Genomic DNA, 7395 nt, shown 5'->3' with positions numbered 1-7395 from the left:
TTAGAAATAGTTGACTTTGATAAAATTTTGGGTATGACATAGTTTTCTCTAAATTTTGCTATCTTAAATTGCAATGCTAAGACTTTGACCTTTGCTAAGCCAAGGATAGATCCGTTGGTGTGGAGGGTGACTATATTCCCTTCCCAATTTGGATTATCTATTATTCATGCTAAGATCTTGGTAAGTAACTGAAGTTTAGTCTTTTAGACTCATCTTAGAAATGATAGTTCAATTCCTTTTAATTGAATTTGTTTTGATAGTGCATGAGTTTGTGGATATTTTCCATGTAAACCTTCCTGGGGTCACGACCGAAATATAGACCGCAGATGACTCCGACGTCGTTGACTTCTCAGAGGTCGCAGGCAAGCATACATACGTCATACTTACTTCATCTAGGTTAATTTTAGGGAAAATTTTGAACTTTTTTTTTCTTATTTCATGCGAAACATATTATAGTTACATCAAAGGCGTTCACAAATCAACTATCTAATATTGTGATAATCAAATGAAAGAAGCAGTTCATAATTGCATTAAATGTGTCCTTGCCAAAACGACACCAATAAAAAGTCTGAAATGAAATGGGAAATGAAACACTAGTGAAACATGCTCCACTAGCTAAAGCCTACATCTAAGCTAGATAATAACGGTAGACATCCTCGATAGCATGAGGGCCTACCAAGTCCGGATATAAGCTCCACGTTTGGATAACTGTAATGTTGTACCGTAAGCTCTAGCGTCCACCAGTGCCTGCACCTAAAATTAGATATTGTATGGGATTAGTACATACTTGTACTAAGTATTGGTATATGCAAGCATATACCAAGGACATGCATCAGTAAGAATAGCTCTTTCCTAACAACATGATTTGTGGAAGGTCAAGTCAGTGGACTTGCCAAATTGGATTAGGAAAGTCATGCCATGAGAGTAACATGCATCATAATACGTATCATATTGCACACAACACATAACATCTTACACATAACACATATCATATTGCATATAACACATAACATCTTTCATATAATTCGTGCATATGCCATGAACCTTTGGAATCATGGACTTGACATCAAAACTTCCCAATAATGAGGGCTCAACATATGGGACGTAAACTAGGGAGACTTCTTTATCAAACACAGAGTCTTCTTCATTCATTCATATGTATTTCACTTCATAAATTCATAAGCTAGTGTAAACACCAGCTATACCTAGGATGTAGTTTAAGACTTTCATCGGGTTCTTCCCTTTGCAATGATCAAGAATGACCTAGTGTCATTACTTAAGTCAAGATCACCTCTTGATTATCCTATCCTAACACCTTTGGTATCATTCATTTCATTATGTACATCACTTGAGGGTAGCCTCATTCATTGATTGGGAACTTTAACTTTAACCGACATAGATCATGTGAGCATTATGAATTCCAGTGTCTGCCCCACACCAAAAAGAGGTGGAATCACCGGCCAAAGTGAACCCAAAAATGCTAGCGTATATAGGGGATTGAACCCAGCTAGATCCCTATATTGGTAGTATAGGTTCAAAGACTAGGAGATATAAAGAGACCCATACCCGGCATGCCTAACATTCTCATCTCATGAGAGTTACGTGAACCTCCGCCCTTTCTGAAGGAAGGCATCATTGCTCATAGCTAGCCTATCGCTGCTCAGTATAAAGTTCTATTACATTCAACTCATACATCATGGAAGCTGGATTTTAGTATGAGGACATCATAGCTCATTAGATGATTTATCATCTCATCATTAGTATAAAGTATGCATTAACTTCAATACTTTCATTAGAGTGTTCATAGAGACTGGTCTTTTTATTAACTTTACACTCTCATAGGTGAGTACGTTTTGTTAACATTTACTTAGGCTTATTTTAGATTGCTCTCATCTTTCACATTAGCCTCTTATCATTTTGTCACCTCATTCATTAACTTTAGCACATTTGCTTTTCATAATTACTCACCTCTTTACGTGAATGTTCATTTCATCATATGCCAATGCACTAGGCCATTTAGTGTGTCTCACACTCTTACTTGACCCTTCTAGGGTTGTATCATTTCGTTACATACATCTTAAGTTCACTTACTTTAAACGTATGCTAGATTTATGGTCTATACATAAAAGTCGTGACGCTTCACTCATAGTTCATTTAAGTGATCCATATCTTCCTAAGATTGTGTGGTACAAGACTTATGCATCTTGTAAGTGTGCGAAGATCTCAATTTTGATCTATGTAGGCAACATTATTTTTGAACATTTATTCACGTATGACTTATGTATCAATACGGAATTTGGGCAAAAGAACCTGGTTTCGAATCCCTTGGTTAACACTTGTCTTTTAAATTATTTTTTACTTAACCTCACTTCGGTAGGGGACCCGAGATCGAGCCCAGTGCCAACATTTACTTTTCCTTATTTTTTATTTCTTTTTCCTTTTCGTTCATTAGGGATCGATATGTTGTGGGATTGATCCCCAACAACCTTATTTCTTTTAGTTTATTTTCCTTGACTTTTTCGAGTTGATCGTGAGGTTGTGGGATGGAATCTCCACGGCATCACTTTATTTTTTTTCTTTAGTTCCCTTAATCAGCCTAGAGGCCGTGGGTTCGATTCCCACACGCCTCCACCTTTATTTTCTTTTTAATTCCTTAAGTCTGGCTGAGAGGTTGTGGGTTCGAATCCCACTCCTCTCATTTCTTATTTTTAGAATTACATTTTCGGTCAAAGTCACGGGTTCAAATCCCCCTTACCACATTCCTTTAACGTACATTATTGTTTTGAATTTTTACATGATGAAGTCACGAGTTCGATCCTCAGTGACCTCACTTATTTTTCTTCATTTTTTATAACATGTTAATTGACTTAGCTTGACCAAAACTAACATCAAAGTGCTGGAATTTTTATCAAATTTTTGCAGCCTACTTTCTCACCTCGTTCACGTTAAATGTGTACACTTTTGTAGTAGCTTTTAACGAGTTCTTTAGGTGCATTTTGAAGATCACATTCTATAAATAGTTTGCACTCAAATCAACATTTTTTTACATCACTTATCTTGGCTGAAACTCATCAACAAGATGTTGGAAATTTTGTACGTTTTTCAGCTCATTTTCACGAATGTTTACATGTTAGTTTTTAGGGTAATTCATGGTTCATTTAGTACATCTTTAGGTACATTTTCGTGGATTCATTAAGCTAATAATTTCCATTCAAACCAGCCACATTATACTTCATATGAACATCAAGATTTATACAAGTTTGTGCATGTAAGAATACAACCATAACATGTCATTTTCGAACATCAAACTAAGAGTATATGTCACGTCTACACATTGCACACACATAAACACATAATTTCGAACAACATGCTTAAATTCACATAACTCCGAACATACATACATGAGCATAATCAACACGAAAACACATTACATCTCTAATTTCTACCAGCAAACATACCCAACCTACAAATCGACGGGAGCTAGATATAGGGAACATGTAAAGGGGAACAACCCTAGTTTTTGGAGTATATTCATTTGAGTCCTAAGGGTCTCTTGGGAAAGATACCAAGAGTAAGAAAACACATACCTTTTATGTAGTTCAAAACTTTACTTGCTTCTGAAAACCTAGTCCAAAAATCACGTCTAAATCCCCTCAACTTCAGCACCAAATCGATGGAATAATCCTCCCTTTTGCCTAACGTTTTTGATTAGCTTGTTTTTCTTATATTTTCATGTAAGTTCTTCAAGTGTGAAGAAATTTAGTAATTTTATGCTTTAATATTTTTTCTTGGAAGAGAAACGTGAAAAAGAAGAGATAATGATCGTGAAAGTGAGGTATTGACCTGAGAGAGAGAAACGTGCAAGATAGTTAGGCTTAGGTAAGGACTTAGTCAAACTAGGACTCATTCAACCCTTTAAAGAAAATCTGATTTTCCTTTTTATTAAATCGGATAATAAATATTAATTAATTAAGTTAATTTACCAATTTAAATAAAAATAATTTAAATCATTGCTTCCACCTAGGTTCGAACACGGGTGTAGCAGGACTTTACTCAAAGGCCAATTTTCGGCCCTCTCTCTCTCTCCAAAATGTCCCTCCACTTATAAGAGCATCAAATCGAAGCTAAGCATGTGACAACTATAAATGCTACATATAAGATAAATATATATATATATATATATATATATATATATATATATACCATTTTTATTTTCCAAGAAAAACTTCTACTACCTCGCAAAAGAACTTCAACAACTAAATCGAAGACACCAACTGATACAATTACATAAATTGCAAGGACTCAAGAACCACGCTTCATTACTGAAAATTAACAAACCCATGAACTAAAAATAGAGGTGTAATAGAAAACTTAAACACAGTAAGCAGATACAGGGAAGTTAGTTAGAGGGAAAATTGGTAGAAGCCAACGGCTAAAACAAGACAAAAGGAAGATAAAATTTGGGATGGGAACATACACAAAACAAGAACCAAAACTCCAAGTCCAATTCAATAATCCAAAGCAAAATATGTAGAACGAAAGCACTAGACACGAGAGAAAAAACAAAATCTTGACGTCTTAGACTCATTCATCCAACTCGAGGTGTAAGAATGAAGAACATGATGTCTAACATAAAGCATTACTACGGCTTTTACAATGAGCAAAACATATTAGGATCGATATGACATTTTGGAATCAATCACAACTATACTAAAAAAAGTGAGAGCAACAAATTCAGGGGACCAACTCTTCCACATATACATACACATTCATGAATGAGAAAAGATTAGATCATCAAAACAAAAGAATCTAACTATTACTAGAAACTTACACTAAAACGAGCAAACACAAGAAAATACAACTATATTAGCAGTGATGAATTTATATTTAAATAAGCATAGAAGGTATAAAAATCTATCATCTACAGAAACAACAAACTATAAATAGAATATGAAAGGGAACTAAACAAAATGATGTAGTATACCTTCTTTGGAGCAGCGAACAGTATGATGAACAGAAGACGACGCCTCCACCATGCCAAGTATCAAAGACAGACAGCAAATCGGAAGTTTGGACAGAGATATCGATCTAAGAACGAAATGAACTAATAATTTATCTCTTACTAATTTTTTCTCCCACCATAATCTGTCGTCCCTTACAAAGAAATGAGAAAAGGATATACATATGGAGGAAGAATTATGTCACAATTTCTTTTGAAAGGTGGGGCAAATTTGGATCCAAAACCCGGACTCATTCCGGAAGAGGAAAGGGCGAATTGATGGATCGGATGGATTCACTGTCCATGGGGAGAGACGTGGATCCATCTCAAAGACACAAGGACGGAATCACAACTTCTTTATCTGCTTTTTGCTACTGCGAATGGACAGGCCAAAGACGACAAAGGACTGACTTATGTCTTTTGCTGCTTTCCGTGTATTTTGATAGATCGTCGTTGGTCGTTGTTGTCGTTATGGGAGATTTTGTTAATGTGAAGAAGAGTAAGGAACAGTTGGGTTTCTGTGCTTTGGAGTGTTCCGGGTCAAGGATATTTGGGAATGGCCTGAGCTAAATTGAAAATCTTAGAGTGAAAAGGTTATTGGAACGATGGGTTGCTGTATAGGTTTTTGGACTGACTAAATGGGCCAACACTTTGATCATATCATAATAATAAAAAGGATTAGGAATTGGAAATATATAGTTGATCCTACAATTACAAAAAAATTCTTAACGAATTCCCCTTTAAGACCAATTAGAGTTGAGAGTTAAACCAATATGGAGTTTAATTAACGAGTTTAGTTTTAAAAAAAATTAAGTAAGACGAATTAATATAATTAGCTATCAAGCTTCTTAATCTTAACGAAATAAAATATCTAACTTCATTATGGAAATAGTTAAAGTACAAACTAATTAATCCAAAGTCATAATCATGACTAAACTAAATTAAAATATTCATCTAAAAATAAGCAATATCTTTGCTATGATTTTCATGTATTTGTAAAATATGCTAGTAATATAAAGCTGTATAAAGAAGTATTTGTTACTTAAAATATTATGAAATGACTACAATCACTCAAAGTAACCTCGAAAATGTTTGACTTTTATAAAGCTAAATCGTTTGGAATTAAGAAGCTCGTGAATAAATTTAATATCGGGGAGGGTCAGAATATGGTGTCAACACCTGCTTGTCAACTTTCAAAATTGAAGGCATTGTCCACTGAAGGCAAGTTAAGGATCTTGTTTATATATTATGCCAAAATTTTATGTAGGAACGATCTGTGAGGCACAATAAGAAAGAATACAAATCAAAGATCATCAATAATGTGAATAATATTACTTTCAATAATAGAGTCAAGATCAACAATTGAAAATAAAAAGAATTCAAAACCATAGATTTGGGGGATAAAATCTTAATATTACTAGCTGAAACGGAGGAGGTAGAGGAAGAACAAGATTTACCACTATAATAAACTTGCATACCTTAAACTCTCCTCAAATCTTGACAAAGAATTCTAACTTGATGAAGAAAGACCGAGAATTCTTTTCTTGAAATTCTTTGATTTGTTTCGTTTAAAGCCAATAAATTATGGTGCAAAATATCATTAATATTCTGAAAAAGGATAATAGAAAATATTTGGAATTTCACATAAGATCATGGGAGAGGCTTACCTTAGAGATGGAATATGAGAGTAGGAGAGCAAAACAGCTTGTAACATCTCGTGATTTGAAATAATCTAGGAAGAATCTAAGAACTCGAAATAGTCATTTTTAGAAAAAATTAAAAAACTTAAAATTTACTTGAGTTAGAAAAAGGGAGTTTTAGTCAACTTCAAACGACTATAACTAGTAGCTCAGACTAAGTTAGGTGTAGTTCCATATATGGTTTGAATGATCATTGCAACACCATTGAGTTTGCGCGATTTCGAGTTTGTATGAGTGAATTATGCATTTTCGGAGCTGGGTTGACGGTTAACGAATTGGCTAATCCATTTTTTTGAAGGGTAGTTTGCTCTTTTCCTTACCAAACTAATTCAATACATTTTTGGTTATTATTTAGGGGTATAACATGAATTAGATTAGTTTACAATTTTACCAAAAGAAGTTAGGATTTTTGAGAGACGAGAAAAAAAAAGAGGACAAAAGAGGAGAAAGGAAAAGGGCGTTCAAGATTCATCAAGATCGTCGAAGTGTAACTTGTAAATTTCATCGGGGGTGATCCCAAAAAAGTTATGTGAGTCTTCCATAATGTTGATTTCCTTCATCCACGTGCCAAGCATGTTTGATTTAGCATGAAATAGTACTAAAATGATTAGAATTTGAATATTCTTCTTGGTTGTTCTTGAATTATTTTCGTTCTTGAATATAAGTTGAGATTTAGGAATTTCCCGATGTAGAAGT

General features: G+C 34.3%; 1 long non-coding RNA gene across 1 annotated transcript; it reads right to left on the bottom strand.

The window, feature by feature from the left end:
* Window positions 1–506: 506 nt before the first annotated feature.
* LOC101267138 (uncharacterized) lies at window positions 507–5666 on the bottom strand. Its single transcript, XR_182956.5, has 2 exons — window positions 4985–5666; window positions 507–753 (listed from the first exon to the last, which is right to left on the bottom strand). It is a non-coding gene; the product is annotated as an uncharacterized lncRNA (long non-coding RNA).
* Between the last annotated feature and the right edge of the window lie 1729 nt (window positions 5667–7395).

This window comes from Solanum lycopersicum, chromosome 7 (genome assembly GCF_036512215.1).
Source record: "Solanum lycopersicum chromosome 7, SLM_r2.1".
Taxonomy (NCBI): Eukaryota; Viridiplantae; Streptophyta; class Magnoliopsida; order Solanales; family Solanaceae; genus Solanum; species Solanum lycopersicum.
Note: the sequence above shows the minus strand (reverse complement) of the source record. Positions and strands in the feature narration are given on the sequence as shown.